Genomic DNA, 17,493 nt, shown 5'->3' with positions numbered 1-17,493 from the left:
CTGCCACATAGAAATGAACCCTCAAGTCGCCACAGTCCCATATAGCAGAAAGGAGGTATGTGAAATTCAGCACCCCCAAGTGCGTACGGGAAGTATTTACAAGGTCTCAGGATACTTTTTTTTTTTTTCATCCTGAAAAAATACTTGGTTGCATTTAATTCTGGATGTGATGTCTTAAGTGGGGCATTAAGAAAAAAAGAGCAGCCACCCAAAGGAGATTATCCAGAATGAAACCAGGTCAACAAGGAGAATGGTCGTGCTCAGTTGAGACACATGACAGAGGAGTCCAAGGCTTGCATGGGGAAATCAGATAAGCTCCATCTGCTCAGAGTTAGAACAATCTAGTAAGAGAAAAGCAGATTTCTGCTTTGAAAAGGTAAGAATTTTTTTTTTTTTTCCATCATTGGGGCAGACCAACTAGGGAAACTCTGAAGTTTTTCCTCAAAGAACTCTTCAAGCAGAGGCTCAAGTATAATTATTCATGGCTTCAATAATCAACCACCCACTATGTGCCTCTTGGAGGACTGGTGGCATAGTGGTTGAGAGCTCAGCTGCTACAACTGGACTAAACCAAAAGCAAAGATGTTTCCTGAATAAACTGAGTGCTTTTCTTATTTTTTGAAAGCCAGCGTAGCAGGGATGTGGGTTTAGGGACCATGGTTTCGGGGGACATCTAGGTCAATTGGCATAATAAAATCTATTAAGAAAACATTCTGCATCCTACTTTGGAGAGTGGCATCTGGTGTCTTAAATGTCAGCAAGCAGCCATCTAAGACACATCAATTGGTCTCAACCCACATGAAGCAAAGGAGAATGAAGAACACCAAAGATACAATGTAATCATGAGCCCAAGAAACAGAAAGGGCCACATAAATCAGAGACTACATCAGCCTGAGACCAGAAGAACTAGATGTTGCCTGGCTACAACTGATGACTGCCTTGACAGGGAACAGAACAGAGAATCCCTGAAGGGGCAGGAGAGCAGTGGGATGCAGACCTCAAATTCTCATAAAAAGACCAGACTAAATGGTCTGACTGAGACTAGAGGGACCTCAGAGGTCATGGTCCCCAGACCTTCTGTAAGCTCAAGACTAGAACTATTTCCAAAGCCAACTCTTCAGACAGTGACTGGACTGGACTATGGGATAGAAAACGATACTGGTGAGGAGTGAGCTTCTTGGGTCAAGTAGATACATAAGACTATGTGGGCAGCTCCTGTTTGGAGGGGAGATGAGAAGGCAGAGGGGGACAGAAGTTGGCTGAATGGACATGGGGAATACAGGGTGGAGAGAAGGAGTATTCTATCTCATTTAGGGGGACAGCAACTAGGAGTACATAGCGAGGCGTATATAAATTTTTGTACTAGAGACTGACTTGACTCATAAACTTTCACTTAAAGCACAAAAAAAGAAAAAACCAAACCCACTCTCATCAAGTGGATTCCAATTCATAGGGACCCCATAGGGTTTCCAAGGCTGTATATTTTTACAGAAGCAGACTGCCACATCTTTCTCCTACAGAGAGGCTGGTGGTTTCAAACTGCTGACCTTACAGTTAGCAGTCAATCACTTTAACCATTGCACCACCAGGGCTACTTAAAGGCACCCAGTTATGTATAATGCACAAAGCCACATGCAAGCTCAGGGCAACCTGAAAAACCTGAGGTAATCCTAAACTTTCTCCTCAGGTGAATCTCCCAGCTCACTGTAAGCCTGCTTAAGGATTACTCCAGCATGGAGCCAGTTTGCAAATACTGAGAGAGGTTTCTTTCTCCTTCTGCCAATGTATTTTTTCTCCATTTGTTTCTGCAAAAATAGCTTTTAAAAGTCACTAAACTAATGGATGGAGCCCTGGTGGTGTAGTGGTTCAGCATTCGGCTGCTAACCAAAAGGCTGGCAGTTGGAATACACCAGCTGCTCCTTGGAAACCCTTGGAAACCCTGTGGGACAGTTCTACTCTGTCCTAGAGGGTCACTATGAGTCAGAATTGACTCGACAACAAAGGGTTTAATTTAATTTAATTAAAAAGTAAGATGAAAGAAGAAAGAAACCATGAAAACCAAGCAAACCCTGAGAAAGGGGGAAAACCTGAGTTCTAGAACTACCATATTCTGTTATTCAAATGTCCTGTTTCCAACAAAAATTACAAGACATACAGAGAAACAGGGAAGGATGGCAAATGGCCAGTTTAAAGTAAAAAAAATAAATCAACAGACACCATCCTTGAGGAAGATCAGAGTTGGACCTACTAGATCCAGATTTTAAACAACAGTTTTAAATATGCTCGAAGTACAAAAAGAAAGATAGACAAAGAAATAAAAACAAAGATCTAGAAAACAATGTATAAAACGAATGAGAATATTATTAAAGAGACAGAAATTATAAGAAGAAACCAAACACAAATTCTGACTCTTAGAAGTACAATAACTGAAATTCAAAATTCACTAGAGAAGTTCAACAGCACATTTGAGCTGGCAGAAGAAAGCATCTGTGTATTTGAAGATAGGAGAATTGAAATGATCCAGTCTAAAGAAAAAAAAAAAAAGATAGAAAAATGAACAGAGCATAAGAGAACTGTGGGACACAATAAACCAGAATAATATATGTAGTATAGGAGTCTCAGAAGGAGAGGAGAAAGAGAAAGGGACAGAAAGCATATTTGATCATGTAGCATCATTTTTGCTTGAGAAAATGAATCTAACTTATTTACCCAGCTATTTATACATGCTTGGAGCCCTGGTGGCAAAGTGATCAAGCGCATGGCTGCTAACCAAAAGGTCGGCAGTTCAAATCCACCAGCCGCTCCTTGGAAACTCTGTGAGGCAGTTCTGCTCTATTCTATAGGGTCACTATGAGTTGTAATCAACTCAATGGCAATGGGTTAGTTTTATTTTTTTTAATACATGCTTATAATACAGATTTTAATGATAGTCACACATTACTTTTCAGGCTACCAAGTCTGCTCATATATATTTACCTTGTTTATTTAATACAATAACCTTAATATAACTCTTAACACATTGTAAGTATTCAGCAAGTCTTTGTGAGTCATGAATAATCACCCCTATTTTATACAACAGGGAAACTGAGTCTAAGTGTGTATGTCCCTATAGTTAATAAATAGTAGAAATAAGAGATTAATTTATATCATGTGAATTTTTCCCTGTATTCCTTTTTGCAATGCTACATTGGCATTGTGAGCAAGTCATACTTATAGATATATACAATAAACCACCAGAGCGGGTATGTGTGTGTGTGCGTGTGTGTGTGAATTCCTGGAAAATCCAGAAATATTGCGAAACATTTTCTGTTAAAAGTATATCACATTGATCCAACAGAGACAACAATACATTTGAATCCTTTTGAATTTTGATTAAGAAAGTTCCTGATGGTGAGTTTTACTACTCATCAAAGAAGACCATGGCTTCAGAGAGGAGACCCATCGCTTCTGGAAGATATTTTCATACTACACATATGTCCACTTAAATGATATTCAAGACATGCATGTGCATGTACATATGTGAACCAAGTTGCTTCCCAGTTAGTGGGTTGTTACTGTGGTGAACTATCTCCGAACTGGCTAGACTAGTGTGCTACATAGCAGGAAAGCTACAGAGAGTATATGAGCACCGTTAAAGTCACCCAACCAGGGTAAAGTTAATTAACGCTATTTTTGGAAATGTCAAGCAATCAGCAAGAACGGTATTAAATTGGGGTCACCAGGAGTTCCTCCTGCATTCAGCATACTGAGTAACCCATAACATTATTCATAATAATCTGTGCCAGCCTGCAATGGTTTGTATATTTATAGACTATTTCAGTGAAGTTTATGGATTCAAATTTTAATTCAAACACAGCCATTCCTTTGCCTGGTAAATCACTTGAAACATTTATTATATACCAGACATTATGTGGAGGGCTTTACATGTATGATTTCATTCAAAATCTCAATAAAGTTTTAGTTATAAACTCCATTTTATAGCTTAGCAAACTGAGTCTCAGAGACAACAAATAACTTGCTGTAGGTCACACAGATGGGCCAAATTTTGAGCACAGGCACTGTGGCTCTTGGATTATCTAATCTCCCACAACCCAGGCAAAACACCATTGAGAAGTAATAATAGTAAATACCACTCAGAACAGGCACAAGCTTTGGGGGTCAGGGTTGTATACTTACCCCTAAAAGAAGGGAACAGGTTCCATACATAGGATGGAATCAGGGAAGCGTATCAGGTGGGAAGTGGCACAATTAAAGCCCGGAAGAGCACTGGGACCAGGATTAGTTTCTAAGCCAATATGATCAGAGAGCGAAAGGCACGAGCAGACATCGAGACCCACAAGCTGGAACAAGATAGGGACCCTGAGGAGGGACAGACCCCAGAAGACAATACCTAAAGTATACAAAAGCCTGATTCTCACCCATTTGTGAGGGCTCCCTGCCCTTGGTCCTGGCACACAGCTTACTTTGGCTAGTCTATATCCCTGAAGGATTGTATGGCCATAGTAAAAAGTAAGCAAAAAATAAAGACATGGCAATATTTCAAGCCTGTTTTAGGAGCATCAAGAGGGTCAATGCAAGCAGAGTGCAGTGAGAAGGGACCATTGCAGAAGACAGAAAATTGGATGGATCTGGATTATATAGGGGCTTCTAGACCATGACAGGGAGTTTGGGATCTAATTCTGAACATGCTACAAAACTATTACAGGATTTTAAACAGAGCGATACCTGATTTTTCCTATGAAAAGTTCACTCTGGTGGTATGTGGAGAATTGACTGTGGAGGAAAAGTGAAGCTAAAAGACCATTTAGAAGGTTATTCTTGGAAATGTCAAGTGATCAGCAAAAACAATAATATATTGAGATCACTGGGAGTTTCTGATGTGTTTGGCATACCGAATGGCCCATTATCTTATTAATAATATTTTTTTTTTCCAGAAAACCAAGCATCTTGTTTTTTCTATACTTACAGGACACTCTAATAAAAGGTTTTCTAAAGTGAATCCTAAGTTGAATATTTTGTTTGTTTTTTCTGTTATTGTCAGGTCTTAATCTTAATTTTCCTTTTTTTGACTGGCAGATTTTCCACTGGTAGAAAGAGCTTCCACTGGGGAGCTAGGAGACAAGTGTTTAACTCAGCTGCCATTTTTCCAGGTGATGTAGGACATACACCTGAGTCCACTTTGGGTTACCATCTGTTTATCCAAGAATGAACAGGGTCAATATACGTTCATCTGGCTCTGAAATCATATCATTGTTAAGGCTGTACAAGTAATTAGAGCTTGGCCTCAATTAGCTTTGCCATTTATTATACAGAAGGGAAAATTGAACTGCCATGAGTCCAGTGACCTAAATATTGGGTGTACATTTGTCCTGGTTTCAAACAAATGCTTCATTTCCTCACTGTATTATCACTCCCTAAAACTATCCAGTGTATTTTTTTTTTCCTTCTATTATAGTGTACATTTCAGGGGAGCAAGGACCTTGCCTGTTTTTTTCTTTTTTTTCAAATTTGTATGGCCAGCCTCTAAAAGAGAGCTTACAACATAGTATATATTCAATAAATATTTGTTAAGGGGATGCATTAAATAAATGAACGAATGGTTGGCTACCTTAGAGGGGATTGCTATGCAATGGAGATACCGTAACTCAAGAAAAACTGATATACAACAAAGTTTTGTTTCTGTACAATATGTGAGCTGTAGACAAGTAATTCTTCTCATCTTTAATGTCATGGAATTCTTTGTTCTGTTCAAATCTTAGATTAAAAAAATAAAAAAACTAGGAGAAGCATATAAAAACTTGGTTCTGTTCTGTTCTACTCTGTCCTTCAGGGTCTCTATGAGTTGGAATCGATTTGATGGCATCAGGCTTGGTTTTGGTTTTTTGGTTAAAGAAAGGATAGAAACCCCAAAGTATTGCCCATCAGTCCATTGAATTGCTTTTGCACTTTTGTCAAACATCAGGTGGGCAGATTTGTTCAAGTTTTTTTCTGGGTTCTCTGTGTCTATCTCCGATACCACATAGTCTTGATTACCGAGGCTGTATTTCACTCAATTTATTCTTTCTGAAAATTACTTTAAGTCTTCCAATTCCTTTGATTTTCCTTATAAATTTTAGATTAATCTTGTATATATCTAAAAAGAAAAAAAAATCTTTCTGGGATTTTCATAGTAATTGCATTGGACCTGTTTATCAATTTGGAGAGAACTGGTATCTTTACTATGTTGGATCTTACAATCCATGAACACTGTATGTCTTTCCATTTATTTAGATTTTCTTTGATTTCTTTCATCTACATTGTATAGTTTTGTGAGATTTCACAAAGTATTTCCTTTTTTGTTCTGAGGGATTTTAACTAGCATTGTATTTATAATTTTGGTGTCCACATGTTCATTGCTAGTGTATACAAATATAATTGATTTTTGTATATTTATCTTGTATTCTGAGAACTCGTTGAACTCATTTAGTTCTAAAAGTTATTTGTAGATTTCTTGGAATTTTTTATGTAGTCAATCAAGCCTCTCAGTATATCACCATTAAGTACAATACTGGCTGGGTTTTGTAGATACTCTTTATCAAGTAAAAGAAGTTTGTCTCTATCCTATTTTTCAAGATTTCATCATAAATTGGTGTTGGATTTTGTCAAATTATTTTTCTGCATCAATTGATATGATCATGCTATTTTTATTTGTTTAATTTTAATATGGTGGACTACAATGTTTGATTTTTGAATATTCTATGGCCTTGCCTCCCTATAATTCTTTTTATATATTGCCTAATGCAACTTCTTAATTTTTTGCTAATGATTTTTGTGTCTATAATGCTTGACAGTTCTCTTTTTTGTACTGTCTTTTCTGTCTTTATCTGGTTGCAGTATCAGGGTAATTCTAGATTCATAAAATAAATTGGAAAGAATTTCTTTCTCTTCTGTAGTCCAGAAGAGATTATGTAGAATTTATGTTATTTCCTTAAATGTGAAAAGCAGGTGGGACTGGAGGCTTCTTCTGGATAAATTTTGAATTTTTGAATTTGATTTCTTTAATAGTAATAATCAACTGCCACTGAGTTGATTCCCACTCATGGCAGCCCCGTGTGGTGCAGAGTAAAACTGTGCTCCATGGGTGCCCTTTACCAAATTGGGGAAGCTCCTTTCCAGGATGCTGGGTTTTTATCTGGAATGTAGGTTGGATTTTGCAAAATGATTTTTCTGCCTCTATTGAGATGATTAAATTGTTTTTAATTTTCAGTCTCTTAATATGGTTAATTATGTTGGTTTTTTTGTATGTTAAATCATCCTTTCATTTTAAAGAATGTTTGCACCTATGTTCAAGAGGGACATTTTTCTTCAGTTTTTGTTTGATTTTGTAAAGTCTTTTTCCGGTTTTGGTATAAATGTAATGCCAGCTCCATTTGACACCAGCGGAATGTTGGCTTCATAGAATGGATTTAGAGTCACTTCCTATTTTTTAATTTTCTGGAAGATTTTGTGTATACGTGGCATTATTATTATTTTTTTTTAATGTTATTTAGAATTGATAAGTGAAGCCATCTGGGGCTGGAGTTTTTTTTTTAATAGAATTTATTTTTTAGAGCAGTTTCAGGTTTACACAAAAATCCAGCAGAAAGTACAGAGTTCTCATAAGTCCCATATCCCATCCTGCATATAGCTTCCCCATTATTAATATCTTGCATTAATACAGCATATTTATTACAATTGATGAACCAATGTTGATACATTCTCATTAACTAAAACCCTTGGTTTACATTAGGGTTCACTGTGTTGTACAGTTCTATCAGTTTTGACAAGTACATAATGATACATATCCACCATTACATCCACCATTACAGTATCATATAGAATAATTTCATTGCCTTGAGAAGGTTTTTAACTACAATTTTAATTTCCTTATTAGATATACGGCTACTCAAATAACCAGATTCTTCTTTTTTTTTTTTTGGACAGGTTACACTAATTGATTTGTGTGCGTATATGTGTGATAAATATATATTTATGTAACAAAATATTTGCCATTTTAACATTCCTGAGTGAACTTTGCTAGTTCGTTTCTTTTCAGGAATTTTTCCATTTTATTTAAGTTGTCTAATTCTTGGCTTCAAGCTACTCAATTACGATCCCTTATGTTGGTTTATGTTTGTAAAGAAACCCTGGTGGCGTAGTGGTTAAGTGCTACGGCTGCTAACCAAAGGGTCAGCAGTTCGAATCTGCTAGATGCTCCTTGGAAACTCTATGGGGCAGTTCTACTCTGTCCTATAGGGTCGCTATGAGTCGGAATCGACTCGACAGCACTGGGTATGGTTTGGTTTTTTTGGTTTTATGTTTGTAATACCTTCATAATCTATAATGATATAGATTCTCCCTTTCCTCATATTGGCAATTTGTGTCTCGTCTCTATTCCTGATCAATCAGACTAGAGGTTTATCTTTTTTTTTGATACCCTCAAAGAATCAGTTTTTGGTTCCATTTATTTTCTCTATTGTTTCTGTGTTCTATTTCACTAATAATTTTGCTATTTTATTTTGCTAGTTTCTTAAGGTTGAAGCTGAAGTGACTGATGTCCGTAATCCTACCAACAGTCTCTTCAAGCAATCTAGACTTTTACTATCGAGCACTTCAAATCTCTTCCAGCCTCTATTCATTACCCAATTCAAAAAGCCACTTCCACATTCTTAGGTAGTTTTTACCACAGGACCCCACTTCCTGGTACCAAAAGCTGAATAGTTTCCTTGGGCTGCTGTGTCAAAGTACCACAAAGCAGGTGACTTCAAACAACAGAAATGTATTGTCTCCCAGTCCAGGAGGCTAAAAGTCTAAATTCAAGGTGTCAGCAGGGCCATGCTCCCTCTGAGGGCACTAAGCTATAAAGTAAGTACCGTTGAGGGTATTTGGAGTTTTATCTTCTTAAAAATCTCTAGAAGTCAATATAGAACACTTGTCTCAGAGATATCCTGTCAAATGGACAAGGAAGCTAGAGTGTTTATCCACCAACGTCCTTTAGATGTTAGTTGAAGACTGATCCTGGGGGAAAGGAGAGGGTCAGTAAATTATTGGGCCCTTCTGGTCTGCAGTCACCATAGAAATCCCTCAGGAAATCAGATACAGATGCTGACGATGGGAAGACGGAGCTATCTTCACCACAGTGATCGGGGCTATTGATCTACTACCATCACATCTACTACGTGTTGGGTTGGTAGGAGTCATGTTGAGGATATTAACTTGGTTAAAGAGATGGGTCGTTCACCATAACCTGCATTTCACTTACGATGTTCAAGGAAAATGCAGGATAAATTTGGGTCCGCTGAGTCACCGTCTTCTATGAACAGGACTAATCATTTTTAAACTAATTTTTGACCACTTTCTATGTACTTGAAACTGCTAAGTTGCCATGTAGCTTTTACAAGGGCCTGAGAAAAATGTATTATTACCCCTTGGAAAAATACAGCCAGAATGTCATCTCACATACTTCGTGAATGCTTCATCTCACATACTTAAGACACGTCACCGTGAGGGGCCAGTCCCTGGCAAAGGAGATCATGCTTGGTAAAATAGAGGGTCAGCAAAAAAGAGGAAGATCTTCAATGAGATGGATTGACACAGTGGCTACAACAATGGGCTCAAACACAGCAACGATCATGGGGATGGCACAGGACCCGGCAGGGTTTCATTCTGGTGTACGTAGGGTCGCTGTGAGTTGGAAGTGACTCCACAACACCCGACAACAACAACCCTTATTTGTAGTCTGAGATGACTGAGATTTAGAGAAGCGGTTTATCTTGTACTTACAGAGGCAGAACTTCAGTCATGTCTCTTAGTCACAAAGCTCATGCCCCTGATTACCAGCGTCTCATTCTCTAGTAACTGCACTTATCATGACTGATGGAAATGCAAAATTGCATTATATAAATTAAAGTAGACTAATGGTTTATCCAGTGCCTTATACAATATGTTTTTAATTAATATTTTTGAGCTATAATAGCATTTATTTAAAACAAAATTCACAAATCTGGAATGAATGACTTTTGGGGAAAATGAGATTTAAAAATTGAGCCAAGAAAGAGTGAAGTAGTTGTTCAGAATTCCTACTTTTCTAGACCTGGGCTTTTGCTAATAGGCAAGATTCATTTTTTTCTAACACAGGCTCAAATCCAAGCTTTTCATCAATTCCTCAGCCTTTCTTTTGTTCTTTTCAGTACAAAGGTAAATCTCTCATTTTGGGTTTAAAACTCTGCCTTAAAAAAATAATTGTGGTCTGAAAATAGTTTAATTCATGCAGTTTTTGTTGTTGCATATGCTAACATTCATTGTCACCTTGTCTTCACACACACACGCAAACCAACAAACCACGTTCAATCATATATAAACCAAACCAAACCCCATTGCCATCGAATTGATTCTGACTCATAGTAACCCTATAGGACAGAGTAGAACTACCCCATAGGGTTTCCAAGATGCACCTGGCAGATTCCAACTGCCAACTTTTGGTTAGCAGCTGAGCTTTTGAACAGTGTGCCACCAGGGCTCCTCTATCCCGTTAGGCCAAATCTGAGGGGAGAAAGCTATCACAATGTGATTTGCTTCTAATTAAACCAAAAAACCAAACCCATTGCTGTTGAGTCGATTCCAGCTCACAGCAACTCTACAGGACAGAGCGGAACTGCCCCATAGGGTTTCCAAGGAGTGTCTGGTGGATTTAAAAAGCTGACCCTTTGGTTAGCAGCCGAGCTCTTAACCACAGTGCCATCACGGCTCCATGCTTCTACTTAAGACAACTCAAAAATTAAGGTTGAAACTTGAAGGGTATTGATTTCAGTAAACTAGGTATTTTTAGAATATGAGCCTTTGGTTCACTTAATTTACAACGTGCCCTCTTAAAATCTCAGGGATTAATAATGTTTTGTTTTGAGAAATTAATATTATATTGAGTCAATTTGACAGATGACTTACTGTTATCCCTAGAGAAGGAAAATCTGCAGGCTTCCGGGGGCTTGCTTCAGGGACAGTATTAAGAATAGGAGCAAATTATCAAGGATCTAACTTTTCCAATAGCCAGGTCTCATTACCTTAATGCTCACATGGTCCAAGGAAGGCACCAGCTCCTGTATCATTTCAGAGGTATGAGTTTTGGTCATTTGCTCTGGGAACTTTTAAACAGTACCTGAGAAGGTTTTTTCATGATTTTTTGGTTTGCTTGGTTTTTGTTTTGTTTTATTTCCCTCCCTAAGATCCTTAATGAGGTTTAAAAACTCTTCTTGGTATCTACAATTGAGGCAATAAAGGATTTTTGCCTTTCTTTTATAAAGACTCATCTGCCTACAGATGTTAGGCTTATGCTCCCAAATTACCAGGATGGAATTTTTCTTGGTCTTCTTTAGGATGATTTATGACATGAGAATCCTAGGATTTTGGGGTCATAGCTTATGTAATTTTAGTTTGTCTCTGATATAACAACTTCAAATTATGGAAAATGGGTTCCATAATGGTTTAGCATAAATTGCACAGAGTTGTGCCCTCTTTTGAATCTTTCTCTGTAGGTGACTATGTCAATCTAGTCTGAAACCAAAAAAAAAAAAAAAACCCATTGCCATCAAGTCTATTCCTACATATAGCGACCCTACAGGACAGAACAGAACTGCCTCATCTGGTTTCCAAGGAGAGCTGGTGGATTCGAACTGCCAACCTTTTGGTTAGCACCTGTAGCTTGCTGTAGCTCTTAACCACTGTGCCAGTCTAGGGATGAGAAAATCTTTCAAGACGCTAAGATGTGAGGAGCAGTAACACAGTAGTTAAGTGCACAGATGGGCTCAGTCTATGGTCCTTTGATTAATGATAAAAGCCTTTCTCAACTCAACAGCTCTGGCTGAACGCAGCAGCCAGCAGCCAGAAGTCACGCTGACTCCTTTTCCTGGGCTCTAAGCATATCAACATTACCTGTTCCTTTGTATGAATGACTATAACCCAAGATCCACTCCCCTTAATTTCTGGAATTTTCTAGAAATTTTTTGGGGAATCTAAATGTTAAATGACCAATAATAGAAATTTGAAAAGGGGTTCAAGTATACATTTTGAAAGGAGAAGAAGTCATAGTAAACAAGGCAAAAAAAGATACATGTAAGGTGTCATAGTCATCTAGTGCTGCCATAACAGAAATACCACAAGTGGATGGCTTTAACAAAGAGAAATTTATTTTCTCACAGTCTAGTAAGTTACAAGCCCAACTTCAGGGCATTGACTCCAGAGGAAGATTTTCTCTCTCTGTCAGCTCTGGAGGAAGGTCCTTGTCCTCAATCTTCCCCTGGTCGAGGAGCTTCTCAGGCTCAGGAACCCTGGGTCCAAAGGACGCGCTCTGCTCCTGGTGCTGCTTTCTTGGTGGTGTGAGGTTCCCAACTCTTTGCTTGCTTCCCTTTGCTTTTACCTCTTGAGAGATGAAAGGCTGTGCAGGCCACACCCCAGGGGAAATCTCTTTACATTGGATCAGGGATGTGGCCTTAGCAAGAGTGTTACACCCCACCTTAATCCTTTGAACCACAAGCAGAGATTATGATTTATAACACAAAGAAAAATCACAAAATGGAGGACAACCACACATGGCCTAACCAAGCTGACACATTTTTGGGGGGGACACAATTCAATCCATTACAGGAGGATATTCAGATACACTTGAAAAAAAAAACAGTCACAGAAGAGCTAAGAAAAGTGGACATTAAGGACTTTTTTTTTAGTTGTAATTTTAACTTTTAGGAGAAGTGACGTAAATGTCTACTGATCATGTACAGTGGATTTCATCATCACCTGTTATCAATCTCCCATTTTCAGGTCTTAAGCTTTTTTCCCCCCAATATGGAAAACTTTGATACATATTTCCACGTTGAACTTCAATGACACATCTTCTGTGACTCCATAAATAGGTGGTATTTATTCTCTTCTCTGAGCTCCCACATAACTCAGTTCATACCTCTACTATGTAATTTCTCCTACTATATTTGAAATCTGTAATTTCTTGTCCCTGTGCACATTAGGCTATGAGATCTTCAAAGGAAAGCATTATGTTCCAGGCTTCTTTATTCCTCCAGTTCCTATCACCATCTCCAGAACACAGTAGATGCTCAGTAAAATTTTTTGGGTAAAAGATAGAACAACTAATTGTGTTTCTTGACATTTCACTTCTTCTGGAGTTTGATCTTCTTCAAGGTGTTCAAGCAACTTAGGCAATTTTTCTGAACCTCAGGAACCTCTAGGTCTTTTCTATTACCTTTAATGCTAGTACTTTCCATATATTTTGCCAGATGTAGTCATCTACCTCACTGAGATCTCATTATCTCTTTCCAGGGTCCAAGTTCCAGGTATTTCTAATGTTACCTAAACCCAGGTATAGCAAGGTAGAAAAATTCCACAGTGAGTTCCTAAAACCTATGCAATGGTTTCCACTTCTAGGAATTCCCTTAGACACTTCCTTAAATATTCCGTTGTATGGCATATCCTCCTTTCTGATCACCAAGAGGATACTCCATAACCACAAGATTTATTAATCTCTCATTTTAGCAACATTCCCTGGGCCAAATTACAAAAAAGTTCAAGTGAAGGAACTCTGTCAGCATCCCCTTTCTATGCTCACTTCACAAAGTTCCAAGCACAGCAGTTGGCATCTGATGGACCTTCAAGATATAGAATTGGCATGATTGAACCCAAAAATTCTACTTAGCTCTTGACTTTTCATGGCCCGCTCCATATTAATCTTCCAAAATAAAGTCTCCACTCCAATCCTTGACTCAAATTTTCCAGTGTAATAATTTTTAATTCTGAACCAGACCACTTAAACAATAGCTTGAATTGGCTCCATAAATCTTTCACAAAATTTGACTCAACTATAATTAATCATCATAATAAAATTGTTAAATTCCATTTATTTTTAATGCCATAAATCTTCATACCAGATAATTTGTAGTATGCTATGATTAGCAGAGTAGCATAATTAGCACATTCCAGAGACCCAGAGCATGGCCTTGGACTGAATTCTGGTACTTGTCTTTATCTCATCATCAGCAACTCCAATAGAGGATTAGAAAGGCTGTTGCTCACACACAAGTCTTCTTTCTTGTGGCTCTTTCCCGAGAGTCATCTTGCAGCAGGGAGTATCTCTCCTAACATGTCTTCTAGTTTTCCCTGATTTTTTTGCCTGTCAGGGTTAAGTAAAGTTGTAGTTCAAGTAATTTAAATACACAGCATTTCACAAAATGTTTTCACGCATACTTAATACATACATTAACCCTGTGGCATATCATTATGCCCGTTATACAATTAAGGCAACCTGCCAGCCCTTGCAAAGGGTAAGTCTAGAACTACCACACTGTCATGTACACTGTGTTCTGTTGGTCAAAGCCAGGGCCAGCTTCCTGAGCATATGATCTGTGCATTTGCAGAGGGCCACCCGCTTACAAAGGCCCTGTGCTTGGTTTAAAGTTCTGCTGTTGCCATCTTGAAATTTTCAATAATTTTTGAACAAGGGACCCACTTTTTTACTTTGCACTGGGCCTCACAAATTATATAGCTGTTCTTGGTCAAAACAAGTCACAAGGCAAGCCCAGATTCAAGGCAAGGGATGATAGAGTCCACCTTTTGAAGGGTGGAGCGAAAGGGCAGACTACTCAATAAGCAAGGTAAGCATGTGCTTAGGGCATCAACAAAACAGGGGCACCAGTTGTTCAAAGCAAAGACCCATAGGTGCCAAGTAGACAGAACACAGGAAAAGGGAGCCCTGAAGTGGAGGGGAACTGGCAGAGCACTAAATGAAATCAATTCCATCTCCAGTGTGTGAGAATATCCCAGCTGGAAATAAAGTTCAGGCAGGGTCATGAGGGTTTCCACGCACACGGTTGTTTAAGCTATGAGGTCCCTACCACTTCAACACCTTCACTGACATCTGTCTCCTACAGTTCCCTCCCGTGTAATAGAAACTCCTTATTTGGGGGGTCTCTAGGGAGTATACCACTTTCTAATAAACAAGAGGTGAGGGTGGGCTGTTGAGTCTTACTCTTGCTACATTCACCCAATATGCAACTGGATCCAACATGAGCAGTTACTGGGCAAGGACAGATTATAGCAATAGAAAACAGGTCTCTGATCCATTTTGAGAGAACCGTCTGCTGGTACGGCAACTCCAGCCAGCAGGGCCAGCAATGCTTTTTGCCATGATTCAAACACAAGGGTATGCTCTTGTGCACACCCTGGTAAACAACCAATGGGAACTCCAGTCCCAGACGATGTGCAAAAGTGAGGGAACTCGAATAAGTCACTCACTACAATGTATTCAGTCAGGTTACTTTTTAACTCTATAGCATTTACATGCAGACTTATGTCCTAAGTTTGTAAACAATAATATTCATAACTTTAACTTTAAAATATATCTGGCATACACTCACACGTGATCAAGCATACATTTAATAGAATACTAACATGGGTAATAATTTAATGCTAACATAGTAAACATCCAAAAATACTGGAAATATTAACATTTATCTGACATGAAAGTTTTAATTTAAGTATAGAGTGAGTTTCTTTTTTATTGTCTATTGTGCAGGATGCAGGGCTTTATACTTCTCTATATGTGATAATGAATAAGATATTAGGCATATTAAGAGGACACGAAAATCAATATTTATCGTGCAAAATATGTGTCTGTTTTATGATCACATTTCCAAATTCGTCTTTCAAGAAAGCAACAAAGGGCATTTTTCAGAACATTACATTTACATTTTATCAGAATATTTACCTATCTTTGTGTAAGGAAACTGAACAATTCCTCAAGGAAACAAATTAAATGAATATTTAGATAATAAAAATTACATAGATGTATTTCATTTTCCATTTCGATTAAGATTGACTTTCTTTTATGAAACTGATATTGTTTTAACCGGTAAAACAAACTCCCTTGTTGAGAAGTGGTATCGTTACATCAATTATGCACGCATCTCTGACATGGAGTTGAACTATTCCACAAAGAAATGAAACGTACATTTTACAAATTTTGTAGGTGATAACAATGAAGTTTTCCTTTTCATTTCAGACAATCAGGGATAATCTCACTTCTAGTTCTCTCCTGTTGGCCACGTAAGAACACACCAGAGACACTATAATCATGTGACCCTTGATGTATCTGGTCCTGTCCAGCACAAAGTGAACCAAAACATGTCTTCAGATTGAGCACACCCTTGTATTTGTATCGTGCTCTTTGTACTCACTGTCATCCCTGTCATGTGTCAGCAGCAGTCCAACAAACTGCGAAGATGCAGCATCAAAGAATAGAAAGTGAGTGCACACGTTTTTAAGTATTATTTCAAGACAGAAAACTCGTGTGAAGATCTGTGAAGGGCCCGTCAACACAGTACAACAAATGAATGAAATTATTTCCAATGGCCCTTGAAGCACTATTTCTTTTGACTGTCTTAGACCTGAAGAACAAAATTACATGTTCCAAATCAATTTTTTTTCACCTACAAATTTTCAAATGGAAACCCTGGTGGCGTAGTGGTTAAGAGTTATATTTTCATATTTAAATTTCTGTGCTAACATCCAAATTTCAATGTAAATTTTATTTTACAAATTTTACTTGTTTTATAAATTTTATTTATTTTCAATTATTCAAATTTATTTGCTATGGTAGAACCAAATTTAAAAAGTGACATAATTTTATATCCAGGTGTCATGGATTGAATTATGTCCCCCCAAAAATGTGTGTATCAACTTGGCTAAGCCATGATTCCAGGTATTCTGTGGTTGTCCTCCATTTTGTGATTGTAATTTTATGTTGAGAGGATTAGGGTGGGATTGTAACACCACCCTTACTCAGGTTACCACCCTGATCCAAGGTAAAGGGAGTTTCCCTGGGGTATGGCATGTACCACCTTTTATCTCTCATGAGATAGGAAGAAAGAGAAGCAAGCAGAGAGTGGGGAACTTCAAACCACCAAGAAAGAAGCTCTGAGAGAAGAGAGTATCCTTTGGACCTGAGGTTCCTGTGCTGAGATGCTCCCAGACCAAGGGAAGACTGATGACAAGGACCTTTCTCCAGAGCCGACAGAGACAGAAAGCCTTCCCCTGGAGCTGGCTCTCTGAATTCAGACTTCCAACCTACTGGACTGTGAGAGAATAAACTTCTCTTTGTTAAAGCCATCCACTTGCAGTATTTCTGTTATAGCAGCACTAGATGACTAAACCGCCACATAAAACGAAAAGGAAACAACTAAGTGATAGGCTGAGGAATCACGAAGACAGGTGTTGGAAGAATTAAGGCCATTATTATGGTAGATAATCATGTGATACGAGATGTTTTTTTACTCTATGATGTTATCTTCAACCTTTGCTACATGATTATGAGTCTCATTATTAATAAAACCATGTACTCCTTAACTTGTATTTCAGTACCTTATACTTATAATTTTCCATGAATATGAATAACTGAATTGAGAAAGTAATACTGGA

This window comes from Elephas maximus, chromosome 27 (genome assembly GCF_024166365.1).
Source record: "Elephas maximus indicus isolate mEleMax1 chromosome 27, mEleMax1 primary haplotype, whole genome shotgun sequence".
NCBI lineage: Eukaryota > Metazoa > Chordata > Mammalia > Proboscidea > Elephantidae > Elephas > Elephas maximus.
Note: the sequence above shows the minus strand (reverse complement) of the source record.